Raw genomic sequence first — 15056 nt, 5'->3', positions numbered from 1 at the left:
GATGGAGTCATCAGGTGGAACCTGTGTAGGATTCAGGTTTCAGCTGCTATTGCTCTACCCTCAAACCCATCCAGGCACAGCCAAATGAGCCGAACAAAAACAATTTTTTTGTAAGACTTTACCTCTGTCTAGACATGTATACATATACATTATACATACATATATATGCAATCACATTCTATTGTTAATACCTCCTAGCTTGGTAAAGCAGTAGAGCACATTTTGCCCCATAACAGCTGAAACTGCACAAACCGTGAGCAGTATTGTCTGTCTGCCACACGAGAACATTCCCTCTACTTCACTGGCTCACCAATGAGGAGATGAGTTTGCAGTTGGGCATAATAATAAACCAAAATATTGGCCTTCCGACCCGACAAATGCATCATGATGTTTAAATGCAATGAGCGCCGGCATACCGCTTCACTTCCTGCCCGGATACGCATACTCGAGTGTATTTTACAGAATGAGGATCGAAGATCACAAGTGACGGATGTGGTCTCCAGATGACTCCATGATCTTAGCTTTACTTGCAGGCCCGTAGCCAGGGCTCAGTATTAAGGGGGGCATATGAACTGGATGGGGGGGCACAATTATTATATTTCATATTTTTGATAACCCGGTATACTATTGTATTCATGTAGCATTGACACATCTATACTGAGGTTGCCGTTGCATATTAACCAAATTAATCTCAGCTAGATTTAATATGTTCCGATGTTTTTGGCCTAAAATTATTCGAATGCAGGAGAGCCGCAACAAACTGGCACATTCACAATGCAGATATTCAATGATTAGACAATTGGCACCAATTCAGGTGCACTTATACAAGGTGTTGTCAAGAATTGGCATTAGAAAAATTAATATACCAGAGATACAATGACTAAACGGGGGAGGTTGGCATCTGAATCAGTGCACTTTGAAATAAGATACAGTAGGCTATGACCTGCGATCATCACGTTAAACTATCAACAGCAAATACGACCAGCCTGAAGATACCACAAGGTCCGCATTTAAAGCAGTCAATTACACAGAGGTAAGGTTATGCACAAAGCACTAGATATGGGATATGCAAAGCACCAAATACAACATTTAACTTAAACATCAGAAGTACAAAGCAGCCGACCACGGCGGGTGCTGACCACAACCATACTGCAACCACAACCACACACGCGTCACCAGCAGTCACACACACAATCTGAACTCCTCGTATAGTTTTTATACCGCTGTACTCGCTGTCAGAAGAGCTGCAGGTGACGTGTCTCTGTGTGGAATCTTCTGAGGACCTTCTCCTTCCATTCGTTCAGGCATTTACATGTGAAGTCTCTCTCGAAGGCCAGCTGTACCAGTTGTGCATGGCGCATGGACCGTCGATGGTCAGTGAAGACATTCCTCAATGTTGAGAATGAGTTTTCACACATGGCAGTGGACGCACCAAATGTTAGTCCAAGTCTCATAGCAGTCACTACACTTGGCATGGCTTCCAGCGTTTTGTGGTATGTTGAGAGGAGTTTTTGTGTTGTCCATCTCTCGTTTGGCTGCTTTTCTGTCTGTGAGCGAATAAACTGCTTTGCAACCACACACTCTGTTTCACCGATGGTTGACTTTGTTAATGTCATGATGTGCTGGAGCAAGTGGGGATCTAAAAACGTGCCATTTTAAGGATTCAAGGCATCAAGTGAACGGGCGAGTTGTGAGTTGCGCTCACTGAAGCGCTGAGCGATCTCGCCAAGCACAGTGTCAATTGTGCTGTACAAACCCTCTGCAGTTCCATCTTGTCATTGTCGTTGTTTTGTCCTGTAGTCTCCAAAACTACAAACTGTTCCAAGTTCTTATGCATTGTGCGTCTCCGTTTTGGTGGTGCAGGTGTAGAAGTGCGAGCATCATCGGCCTTGTTCCACAGATCAGTGAACTCATCCTCAGAGCAGAGTTTCTTCACGCACTCTGTAGCACTCGCCACCAGTTCCAACCCCGTTAGCAAGTCCATGTCCTCTGCCTGCAAGAGTCTGTTAGGGCCATTTAACAACATCAGCAGTTTTTGTACAAAGATAGCAATGAACATGAAGGCAGGCCAAGAGACTTCCCGCAAAAGCCCAATAGCCTCCATCCTCATCTCTGCACCGAAGGCGCGCTCTGCATCAATCTCCGACAGTAAGGATGTGATATCCTTAAAAGATCCTATGATCACAGACACGGTGGCTAAATGTCCCGTCCACCTTTGATCAAGAAGTCGTTTTAACCGCTCACCTTTATACTGTGCAGCAACAGTGGGCTTTCTGAAGAACTTGTACAGGCAACAACAAACCTCGAGGAAATCAGTGACAGCTTTCTCTGCTGCCAATGCGTGGATAACTACCAGATGGAGTTGGTGATTTAAGCAGTGCACATAGGGGATTTCTCTTTCCAAATATCTCTTGCAACAACTTTTACACCCCACCGTGCTTCCCAGCCATTACCGAAGCCCCGTCGTACACCTGACTTAATATTTTTGACGTGTCAAGTCCTGTTTTTGTCAGCTCTGCAATTATTAGGTCTGTCAATGTTTTTGCTTCTCCAGCGTCGGCTGTAGCTATTGTGAGTAGATGATTGATATGTTCTCACATTCAGTGGGGTCCCTCGTCCCATCCACCTTGATGTTAAACCACGATGTGCCTACTTCTTCCACGATGGCATCCGTCACAACATTACTCAATGTGCAGATCAGTTCATTCTGCATTTCCGGACTAGTATAGCTTGCGTTTCGTGGGATAAGCTTTATTATTTCGGCTAGCTCGGTGTCTTTTTTGAGTGTGTAGTTTAAAAGTGAGAGGAAGAGCCCACTGTGCCGTCTGACATATCCTCAAAATGATCAAGGCTCCCTCTAAAAGGTATCTCATTTTCGGCGAGAAATCCCACAACATCTATAAAAGCAGACACATAGTACCGGTTTCTATTTAGCTGGTCAGCATTGAGGAGTGTGGAAACCTCCTTACCACAATCGATGCGCCTCTCATTCTCCTTCCACCTCAAAACACAAGTTAAATGTTCCTTTGAAGTTGCGTGTTTGTGAAACCCCCTGCCTTTCTCAACGGCATGTTTCCAATTCCGGTAGCCTCGCACTGTGAAAGTAGAGTCCACTGGGCCACGTGCGGTGTTAAACTTCCTACATGGATAGCAGAATGCTGCATCTGTCTGCACACTGTATTCCAGCCATTCATTAGTCTGGTACCACGAGGACACAAACGAGCGACTCTTGTTCTGCAACAGATGGCCAGGGTACCGCTGTAGAACAACTTGATTCGGTCTCTCACTTCCAAGATCATCGGGAAGCGGCTTGACAGTCACACCCGATCCCGAGGCCGCCGTCGAGCGTGGAAACTCGGCTGTCTGCGCTGGGGCTCCAGCCACAGGGCTGACGTTGCTGACTTGGCCAGGTTGGCCAGCTTCTGTCGGTATTTCATCGACATGATCGTCTTTTCCTCCTCCTCCTCCTCCTCCTCCTCCTCCAACTCCTCCCACAACATGTCTTTCATCATCTTCTTCATTTTCGTCGCTTGCATTTTTTCCTTTTCTGAGCCATTTTCGTATTTCCATCATCCACGTCCTTTTCTCCTGCTGCGAGCTCGTGCTCTGTGATTCGTCCCTCGTGACTCGCGTCACTAATCTCGCGACTCGCGACATTTGACGGTTGACGGTTTTATTTATTAAATGATCGATGCATCAAAAACAGGTTTTATCTGCATCATTTCAAATGTAAGCACAATTGCAAACACACATATTTTTAATTTTTATTATAAAATTTATTTTGTAAGATGGAGGGTTGACGGGTTGTGAAGGTCACGTGGTGCACGTGCACTTCATCTTTAATAATGTAAATTTATGTCTTTTCCTTCATCATATTATGACTATATTACATTTATACCTAACTTACAACCAATCAGGTAACCTGCTCAATAGGGTCTCCATATCGAATACGCTGATTGGCTATTCCTTAAAACTAAATGATCCACGATATATACAGTATAACCACCCACAACATCGACATTCGACACGAGGTCTTGGCTGCCGGCGCTGGTGCTTGCGTTGTTATCTTTTATCTTGTGGTCTTGGACTGTATTGTCTTGCCAATTGCATTTGGAGATGCGCTGGGAAGCGCACACTTGACTTATCTCTTGATTCTTATTCAAAGAAGGATATTATTAAAGAACAGTTTATCCAAGAAGGCCTTATTATTCACCACACTGAACATCTGGAATAAGGGTTTTAGTTCACACAGGTGAACTCTTAAACAGCAAGTTCATAGTGGGCGCTCGTCCTTAAACACTAAGTTGTTCACAGAGTACAACAGGGCATAAATGGGTGGCGTACAAGTGGGGGGGAGCACCAGATGCGCCATGGGGGGGGCAGTGCACCCAAATGCCCCCCCCCTAGCGACGGGCCTGTTTACTTGTGACCTTAGCTCCTTGGTCTTTAAAATAGACTCGAGTATGCGTGGCAGAAGCTGTCTGAGCAGGAAGTTTAGCTGTACGCATACGCTCATGGCGTTTAAATGCCATGATGCATTTATCGGGTCTGAAGGGTCACATTCCGAAATATATATTGTTAAGAAATGCGCCCATCCGGCGTGCGATCGGCCGCTTGACTCGAATGGCAACCGCGTCGCCCACTGGAACGGACAATTCAGTTGTGACCCTCTTGGAACTATCGCCAAGGAGCTAGTCACGGGTGGGGTTTAACCTCACCACAACCCAGTCCGCATTCTACCCGCGTGAAATAGGGTGAATCGGCGAAAGTCGATATACCTAAGTACTCACACGGGTAACCTACCGAGGGGTTGTACCACGCCACAGGTCGACTCCGGACACAAACCGCTTCAGCGGCTCGTTCCGTGCCACAGGGATAACCGAGCAGAGTTATCGTCGACCTTGACGGTTCAGATTAGTTACCGGGTGTTTTAAACCCACTACCAATCCCTTACGTAATGCAAGATGGAGATTCAACAAAGGAAAGGACGAAGCGAAACGGGGGAACAATTAGACAAGCACATTTAATGCGCGACACACGGAAGCACGTATTTCCAGTCAGCAACAATCATGCACATATGTCCAGGCAAATAGAAGCAAAAGTAATACGACCAACAAGAGCAATGCACAAGCACTTAATCAGTTTTACTTGTCGGACTGGCGCCACAAACACACATACAAAAGCCCAAAGAAAAGAAGAACCTCCCTTGTTGCGGCTGGTGAACCGTCTCCGGCACTCTCCGTGTCCGCTCTCGCAGGTCCACCTCAGGCCGCCTGCGGTGCCCTCCGTCCGCGTCTCCCACCAATAGGCCTTGCCGGGCCACGAGCGCGGGAAAGAACGAGGAGGAAGGGATCGCGAGTTGGTTTTCGGATCAACCGTCACGATGAGAGAGAGCATACGGGAGAACCCAAGAGATATCCAAGAGGAAGGAACGCATTCACCAAGAGGAGAAGAGACGAGAAAGGGCGCGGCCCGCCTGTGTCCGTCCTTTATGGAGCGGGGCTCCGCCCTTCGCTCCGCCCCGTTTCGGGTTCCCTTCTGGGAGCCTCCCAAAAAGGGGCGTTCTTCACTCCCATCCGCATCACACCGCGCGTCTACCAATCGGGAGCGAGCTGCCCCACCCCTCCCCTTCACACCAAGCACGGGGAAAAAAACCCCACAGGCGTTGTTGGTTTTCTTCTCCACGCGCCATGGGGTCCACGCGGAAAGGGTTGTAGTGTGGTCCGTGGAGAACAGCGTTCGGAGTGCGGGAAGTGGCGAAGGTGGTGGTGATTGTTGTGGGGGTGGTGTGAGCGTGGTGGGCGTTGTGGCATAGTTGGTGGCGGTTGTTTGCGTGGAGGTTTGTGGCAATGGTGGCTCAAAATAACGATAGATAAAGAAAAACGGCTAACTAAAGCGTCGCAGCCCGAATGGATCACACATATTCCCTCTAAACAACGGGTGTGGGCTAACTACACATGAACTTATCGATATATCTCACCTGAGGACCCTTTATGGTGTATTGCGAATTTCCAGAGCCGTAACACTATATCTTCTTCTTCTTCTTTCGGCTGCTCCCGTTAGGGGTCGCCACAGCGGATCATTCGTATGATGCGCATAGTGATTTGGCACATGTTTTACGCCGGATGCCCTTCCTGACGCAACCCTGGTCACCTCCTACGACACAGGGATATGGTACACCTATTTTAACCGGGGTATACACCGGCCCAGTATACTGGTACTCATTTCGCCGCCCTCGGAAGGATGACAGACTGAGTCAACCCCTGGTGTATTAATTCAGTGGCTCAACGGGGCTTGAACTCAGGACCTTTTGGATCCCAAGCCGCTGCCCTAACCACTGCGCCAACACCAGGATAGCCGTAACACTATATATATATATATATATATATATATATATATATATATATATATATATATATATATATATATATATATATATATATATACATACATACATATATATGTTAGCGGGGTATGCTTTCACAAACTACATATTGTATAAGCATACGAACCTTGCTTCCCCATTGTCACGGGTCACTCACCTGCATTTGGCTTTTTCATTTATTTATTTTCTTCTTTTTTTCATTTTTTATATTTTCAGTTACGGGTGCTTTCTGATGATTGTGTGAATTTTTTTTCTGGTGTATCAGCTTAAATGTCCATCGGCACGCAAAATTTAAGCTTTCTACGTCACCCGGAAGGTACCAAACATTAATATCAGTCAGTCAGTATATATATATATATATATATATATATATATATATATATATATATATATATATATATATATATATATATATATATATATAGTTACGGTTCTAGGAACCGTATGCATACAAACATACAGTTGTCCCGAAGTTAGTTGTGCCATTAAGTATATGTGCAGATAGAACCCCTTCTTGTGTGTCGTGGGATGCAAAAGGGGGTGCATTGCGATGTTTTTTTAGTTAGATTAATAAATATATCCCCTCCATCACGATCCACTGTCCACCTGTGTCTCCGGAGCCTCGTTGTTCCGAGGCAGAATCTTCACGTCCGCAGTTCTTTTTCGGCTTCCCCAAACGTTCCAATTCAATCTTGGTTGTGTCACCGTCCACCTTCCTCAAACACGCATGGAGTGGGCGGGCTTTCCCGGCCTGACCGAAATCCTGCCCAGAAAGGGCGGACCCCATGAAGGCCCTGTTCAATCAGGGCGGACGGTGAGGTCAGCTTCGCCAAGGCCCCTCCCGACCTTGGGGATCTATAAATTATGACACCATCCACAGGGTGGAGTGAGGGAGTCGGAGAGTTTGTTGTCGAGTGAGAGAGTTCGGTGGGTTTGCTGGCTGGTTGCAAAGAAGGAAGGAAGTTCGTTAGTTGAGTTGGTCCCTTGGTTGTTGGTTGAAGAAGGAAGGACGTGATCACGGAGTGCCTGCCCACGTCTCGCCTCGGCGGCCCGTCTGTTGTGTGGCTTCCCCCACTTAGTGGTCATTCTTGCCACCGGACCGCGGCCCTCAACAATACATAAATATATATATATATATATATATATATATATATATATATATATATATATATATATATATATATATATATATATATATATTGTTGCGGTATTCGCGCCCGCCGGCGTGCTGACGGCCACGTAACTCGAATCGCAGCACGTCGCCCACCGGACGGACAATCCAGTCGTGACCCTCTCGGACTAACGCCGGGAACCAGTCACGGGTGGACCTTTCGGTCTCACCGCGATCGAGCCAATCAGCCCCCGCGTGGGATAGGGTTGCTCGCCGGGTCGACCTACCTAAGTACCCACGCGGAGGGTAGACCGGGCGATCGCACCTCGCCGCAGGTCGACTTCGGACACGGGCCACTTAAGCGACCCGTTCCGTACTATCAGAATAACCGAGCGGTGTTATCGTCGACCTCGACGGTTCGATTAATTATCGGGCGTATTCAGCCCACTACCAACCCTTTACGTGAAGCAAGATGAGGATTCAATGGGAGAAAAAGACGAAGCGAAGCGGGAGAACAGTTCAATAATAAAGCACATTTATTCGCGGCACATGGGAAGCACACATATTCAATTCCACCAAATGCACACGAAAAAAAGAAAACACAATTCCATTTACACAAAAAGCAAATATAAAAGCGAAGACAATGCAGAGCTAATACCGACTACCGAGCACAGAGCACACGGCAACACTTATACAATTCTACTTCACAGACGGCGCCGACAACACATACCCAAAACCAAGGAAAAGAATACCCCCAAGAATGAGGCGGGCCTGAGGCCGAGACCGGGTCGCGCCTACCCGTCTGGTGATGAGACGCGGAGCGGCGATGGCGCCTCACTCCGCGGGCCTCGCGGACAGTGTCTGGCAGGGGGTGGGAAAGGGGCCCCCTTGGTCGCACTATCTCAGCGCGGGGGGAAACAGGAGGGGGTTGCTGATGCTCGGGGTATAGAGGATCTTTATTATCCCTGGTGTGCGTCTCCACCTCGGCCAGGTCGCGCTGCCGGCCTTCCTCGGGCGTGCAGCTCCCGGCACCGTCGCGAGCACCCCCTCGTCTGCCTTCGCCGCTGCCGCCTCTCCGCCTCTGGACTCTCCACCCTGGACTCTTCTTTGGGCTCTCCTCGTTCGACTCTCTTCAGCTTCTCCAGCTACTGCAGGCTTCGGGCTCCAGACTTCCACACGGCTCTGACTGACGAACACGGTCCTTTTATCCCCCCGTAGCTTCGCCTTTGACCCCCTCCCTTTGACCTTTCACCTCGCTCCCCATTGGCCCGAGAAAAAGTGGGCGTGAAGGCTTTTGATCCACAAATTTGCATATATCGATCGTCCTGGAGGCGGGGCCAAATCGCCCCTCGCTCACCGATTGGACGGCAAAAAGTGGGCGTGTGTCGTTTTTGATCCGTTTTTGAAGCACAAAATCCGTGATTTTGTACACGCTGTTCAACGTGCGCCCTGCACGAGTCCAACACCGGTACCCACAGCGGGGCAAGAACGGTGGCGATGCTACGGTTGCGAGGTGTGACGTGAAGGTCGTGGCGGTTGTGGTGAAGCGGCGTTGTGGTTGGTGGTTGATGTTGTGGTTGTGGTGGTAATCATGGCGGTTGGTCCAAAATAAAGATAGTAAAAGAAAAACGGCTATCCTGAAGAGTCGCAGCACGCATAAATGACATGTATTCCCACTAGACAACGGGTTTGGACCTAACTACACATATACTTACCGAGATACCTCACCTAAGGGACCTGAATGGTGGTTTGCGAATTTGGTAACCACAACAATATATATATATATATATATATATATATATATATATATATATATATATATATATATATATATATATATATATATATATATATATATATATATATATATACACACAAACAGAAACATTTTTATAGATATATATTAGGGTGTTCCAAAAAAATGAGTTTGATTTTTGCTGCTCCCTGATTTTGCCTTTGTTCCAGCACCCCATAAGAACTTATAGGTCAAAAATGAACAAAATTCCATGATATTTAGGGGTTCCTCAAGTTGGCACAATTATGTCCATTATGGAGAGGGCATTTTGCACTGCAATGTCAAAAAGCTCATTTCGATCTCCTTGGAAAAACTATTCTTTCATCCGATATGACTGCTGTGGTTTTTGAAAATATAAAACAACCATATTAATTGTGAAGTGTACTGCGTTGTGCATATTTGACGGCAAGTTGTCAGTTACAGTTTGGCAAATTTCAACAATATTGTGCCAACTTGAGGAACCACTAAACATCCTCCAATCTGCTTCATATTTGGTGTTTATGTTTCTACTGTCAAATGGAACAAAGGCACACCCAGGGAGCATGAATATTCATACTTATATTTTTTTACCCCCTATTATGAAGCACCCTAACACATACATACATACATACATTATATATATATATATACAATATATAAATATATATATATATATATATATATATATATATATATATATATATATATATATATATATATATATATATATATATATATATATATATATATATATATATATGATGCCTGGTGTTGGCGCAGTGGTTAGGGCAGCGGCTTGGGATCCAAAAGGTCCTGAGTTCAAGCCCCGTTGGGCTACTGAATTAATACACCAGGGGGTTGACTCAGCCTGTCATCCTTCCGAGGTCGGTGAAATGAGTACCAGTATACTGGGCCGGTGTATACCCCGGTTAAAATAGGTGTAGCATATCCCTGTGTCGTAAGAGGCGACCAGGGTTGCGTCAGGAAGGGCATCCGGCGTAAAACATGTGCCAAATCACGATGCGGATCATACGGATGATCCGCTGTGGCGACCCCGAACGGGAGCAGCCGAAAGAAGAAGAAGAAGACATATATATATATATATATATATATATATATATATATATATATATATATATATATATATATATATATATATATATATATATATATATATATATATATATATATATATATATTGTTGTGGTTGAGGAAATTCGCAAACCACCATTCAGGTCCTGTAGGTGAGATATCTCTGTAAGTACATGCGTAGTTAGCCCAAACCCGTTGTTTAGAGGGAATAAATGTGATTCATTCGGGCTGCGACCCTTTAAGATAGCCGTTTTTCTGTTCTATCTTTATTTTGAACCAACCACGTCCAAACCGCCATCACACAACAACCACCAACCGCAACGCCGCTTCACAACAACAACAATGCCAACAACCACGACCTTTACCTTCACAGCACACCATCCCGCAACCATCGCATCACCGCCATTCCAAGCGTCACCGTGGCCAGGGACCACCACTTTAAACCCTCCACCACCTTCACCTCTCCTCCTTCTGCCGCCATTCCCGCACCACTTGTGAACGCTGAGCGTCAGGCTGTCCTGGCCTCGTGCAGGACGCGCGCCGAGCTGCGGGTACAAAGTGCGGCCTTTCCGAGGAGAAGTCGGATCAGGAATGATACACGCCCACTTCTGATCCATCCTATCAGCAAGCGCGGGGCGATTTGGCCCCGCCTCCAGGCGCGTCGGAGTAGAATCGATATATGCAAATTCGAGGATCAGGGAAGGTTCACGCCCACTTTTCCTCTGTCCAATGAGCGAGCGTGGCTCCGCCCCTGAGCTCATCCTGATCCAGAAATTTGCATATGGGTTCTCCTGCCGTACTATAAAGCGCCGAGCGCGGGGCAAATTCAGTCAGTTTTTTGGGCTCGGGCGAAGTGGAGAAGTGTGGCAGCGGCAGAGTTTTGGGCTCGGGCGAGTTGGAGAGTGTGGCAGTGGCAGAGTTTTGGGCTCGGGCGAGTTGGAGAGGTGTGGCGGCGGCGAAGTGTGGCAGCAGTAGTCAAGACGGGTCTGGAGGAGAGTCAGTCTGTCGGGGTTCGGAGTCTGTCAGGGAGCTGCAGAGAGGGGAAGCCGGGAACGCGGTCGAGGTTGCAGTGGAGTCGCTCGTCGCGGGACCCAAGCAAGCCAGCTATCCTCTTTCCCCAGAGCATCAACAATTCCCCCCTTTTCCCCTCCGTGCTGAGATAGTGCGGAAAGGGGGCCCCGTTCCCACCCCATTCCAAGCAGTGCCAACGAAACCCGCGGAGGAGCGCGGAGTCGGGGCACCGCCGCCACATTTGCGGCTCATCACAAGACGGGTAGGCTCCACACGGTCTCACGCCCACAGACCCCGTCTGCCCCCTTGTCGTTGAGGGTGGCCCTTTTCTTTTGCTTTTGAGTATATGTGTTGTCGGCGCCGTCTGTAAAGTAAAACTGTGTAAGTGTTGCCGTGTGCTCGCGTAGTCGGTAGTAGATCTGCATTGTTGTGTTTCTTTTGTTGCAATTGCTTTTGGTGCATAATTGTTGTAATTGTATATGTGTGCTATCCGTGTTCCGCGGAATAAATGTGCCTCATGTTGAACTGTTTTTCCCGTTTCGCTTCGTCTTTTCTTTAATTGAATCTCCATCTTACTTCACGTAAAGGGTTGGTCGTGGGCTAAATACACCCGATAATTAATCGGAACAGTCGAGGTTGACGATAACACCGCTCGGTTATCCCGATAGTACGGAACGGGTCGCTTAAGTGGCCCGTGTCCGGGGTCGACCTGCGGAGAGGTGCGATCGCCCGGTCTACCCTCCGTGTGGGTACTTAGGTAGGTCGAATTTGGCGAACAACCCTATCCCACGCGGGGGGCCGATTGGCACGATCGTGGTGAAGCCGAAAGGCCCACCCGTGACTAGTTCCCGGCGTTAGTCCGAGAGGGACACGACGGAATTGCCCGTCCGGTGGGCGACGTGCCGCGATTCGAGTTACGTGGCCGCTCGCACGCCGGCGGGCGCGAATTCGCAACAATATATATATATATATATATATATATATATATATATATATATATATATATATATATATATATATATATATATATATATATATATATATATATATATATATATATATATATATATATATATATATATATATATATATATATATATATATATATATATATATATATGTGCATATATATATATATATAGCCTGGTGTTGGCGCAGTGGTAAGGGCAGTGGCTTGGGACCCAAGAGGTCCTGAGTTCAAGCCCCGTTGGGACACTGAATTAATATATGTATGTATATATATATATGTATTTATATAATGTGTATATATATATATATATATATATATATATATATATATATATATATATATATATATATATATATATATATATATATATATATAAAAATATATATAAACCAAGTCGAAAACACCAGGGGGTTGACTCAGCCTGCCATCCTTCCGAGGTCGGCGAAATGAGCACCAGTTGTACTGGGCCCGGTGTATGCCCCGGTTAGAATAGGTGTACCATATCCCTGTGTGTCGTAAGAGGCGACCAGGGTTGCGTCAGGAAGGGCATCCGGCGTAAAAACCTATGCCAAATCATTATGCGGACAACAAAACGAATTTCCATACCGGATCGGTCGAGGCCCGGGTTACCAACGACCGCCACCGGTACCGGTGGTCAGCAGGGTACCAGTGGAAATTGTGCTACTGCTGGGCGAAGGAGGGAGAAGGAGACGTGGAAGGCGAGTCCGGAGGCAGTGGGAGAGGGGGAAGGGTAGAAGTGTGGAGGTGAGAGTTGGAACTCTGAATGTTGGGACGATGACTGGCAAAGGGCGAGAATTGGCTGATATGATGGAGAGAAGAAAGGTGGACATACTGTGTGTACAAGAGACCAAGTGGATGGGGAGTAAGGCGAGGAGCATTGGAGGTGGTTTTAAACTGTTCTACCATGGTGTGGATGGGAGGAGAAATGGTGTCGGGATAATCCTGAAGGAAGATCATGTCAAGAGGGTATTGGAGGTGAGGAGGGTGTCTGACCGAGTGATGAGTGTGAAGTTGGAAATTGAGGGGGTGATGATGAATGTCATCAGTGCATATGCCCCACATATGGGGTGTGAGATGGAATATAAAGAAGATTTCTGGAGTGAGTTAGATGAAGTGGTGGAGAGTGTATCCAAGGATGAAAGAGTGGTGATTGGAGCAGATTTCAATGGTCATGTTGGGGAAGGTAATAAAGAGGATGAGGAGGTGATGGGGAGGTACGGTCTCAACAAGAGAAATGTGGAAGGGCAAATGGTGGTAGAGTTTGCAAAAAGAATGGAAATGGCAGTGGTAAACACGTATTTCAAGAAGAAGGAGGAACACAGGGTGACATACAAGAGTGGAGGAAAGTGCACACAGGTGGATTACATCTTAAGTAGGAGATGCAACCTGAAAGAGATTCGTGACTGTAAGGTTGTGGCAGGGGAGAGTGTAGCTCGACAGCATCGATTGGTGGTCTGTAGGATGACTTTCGAGGGTGAGGTTGAGGAAGAGAGTGAGGGGCTGAACCAAGGACCAGATGGTGGAAGCTGAAGGAGGAAGACTGTTGCGTGAAATTTAGGGAGGAGGGGTGAAACAGGCGCTGGATGGTGGTAAAGATGGGTGGGATGATTGGGCAACGACAGCAGAAGTTGTGAGGGAGATAGCTCGGAAGGTACTTGGTGTGACATCTGGACAGAGGAAGGAAGATAAGGAGACTTGGTGGTGGAATGAGGAAGTACAGGAAAGTATAAGGAAGAAGGGGTTGGCTAAAAAGAAGTGGGATAGTCAGAGAGATGAAGAAAGTCGGCAGGAGTACAAGGAGTGGCGTCGAAAAGCAAAAAGAGAGGTGGCAAAGGCCAAGGAAAAAGGCATATGACGAGCTGTATGAGAAGCTGGATACAAAAGAAGGGGAAAAGGATTTATACCGATTGGCAAGACAGAGGGACCGAGCTGGGAAGGATGTGCTGCAGGTTCGGGTGATAAAGGACGCAAATGGGAATGTGCTGACGAGCGAGGAGAGTGTGTTGAGAAGGTGGATGGAGTACTTTGAGGAGCTGATGAATGAAGAAAATGAGAGAGAGAGAAGGTTGGAAGAGGTGGAGATAGTGAATCTGGAAGTGGGGTGGATCAGTGAGGATGAAGTGAGGACTGCTATGAAGAAGATGAAAAGTGGAAAGGCGGTTGGCCCAGATGGTATACCAGTGGAGGCATGGAAGTGCTTAGGAGAGATGGCAGTGGGGTTGTTAACCAGATTGTTTAATAAAGTCTTGGAAAGTGAGAGGATGCCGGAGGAGTGGAGATTAAGTGTACTGATTCCGATTTTCAAGAATAAGGGTGATGTGCAGAGCTGTGGAAATTACAGAGGGATAAAGTTGTTAAGCCACACCATGAAGTTGTGGGAAAGAGTAGTGGAAGTTCGGTTGAGAGGAGAGGTGACGATCTGTGAGCAGCAATATGGGTTTATGCCAGGAAAGAGCACCACTGATGCGATGTTTGCTTTGAGAATGTTGATGGAGAAGTATAGGGAAGGCCAGAAAGAGTTACATTGTGTGTTTGTGGATTTAGAGAAGCTTATGATAGGGTGCCAAGAGAGAGTTGTGGCATTGTATGAGGAAGTCGGGAGTGGTGGAGAAGTATGTGAGGATCGTGCAGGATATGTATGAGGACAGTGTGACAGCGGTGAGGTGTGCGGTAGGAATGACGGACCGGTTTA

The 15056-nt window shown here is 46.9% G+C and overlaps 1 protein-coding gene across 2 annotated transcripts in view; it reads right to left on the bottom strand.

Annotated features, from left to right (window-relative positions):
* Window positions 1-15056, bottom strand: part of LOC147012642 (peroxidasin homolog) — a 128134-nt gene that overhangs the window by 33619 nt on the left and 79459 nt on the right. The window lies entirely within an intron of this gene.

Source organism: Eptatretus burgeri, chromosome 14 (genome assembly GCF_056783735.1).
Source record: "Eptatretus burgeri isolate ZD-2024b chromosome 14, Ebu_testis_v1, whole genome shotgun sequence".
NCBI classification, from domain to species: domain Eukaryota; kingdom Metazoa; phylum Chordata; class Myxini; order Myxiniformes; family Myxinidae; genus Eptatretus; species Eptatretus burgeri.
This window is presented reverse-complemented; position numbering and strand designations above follow the sequence as displayed.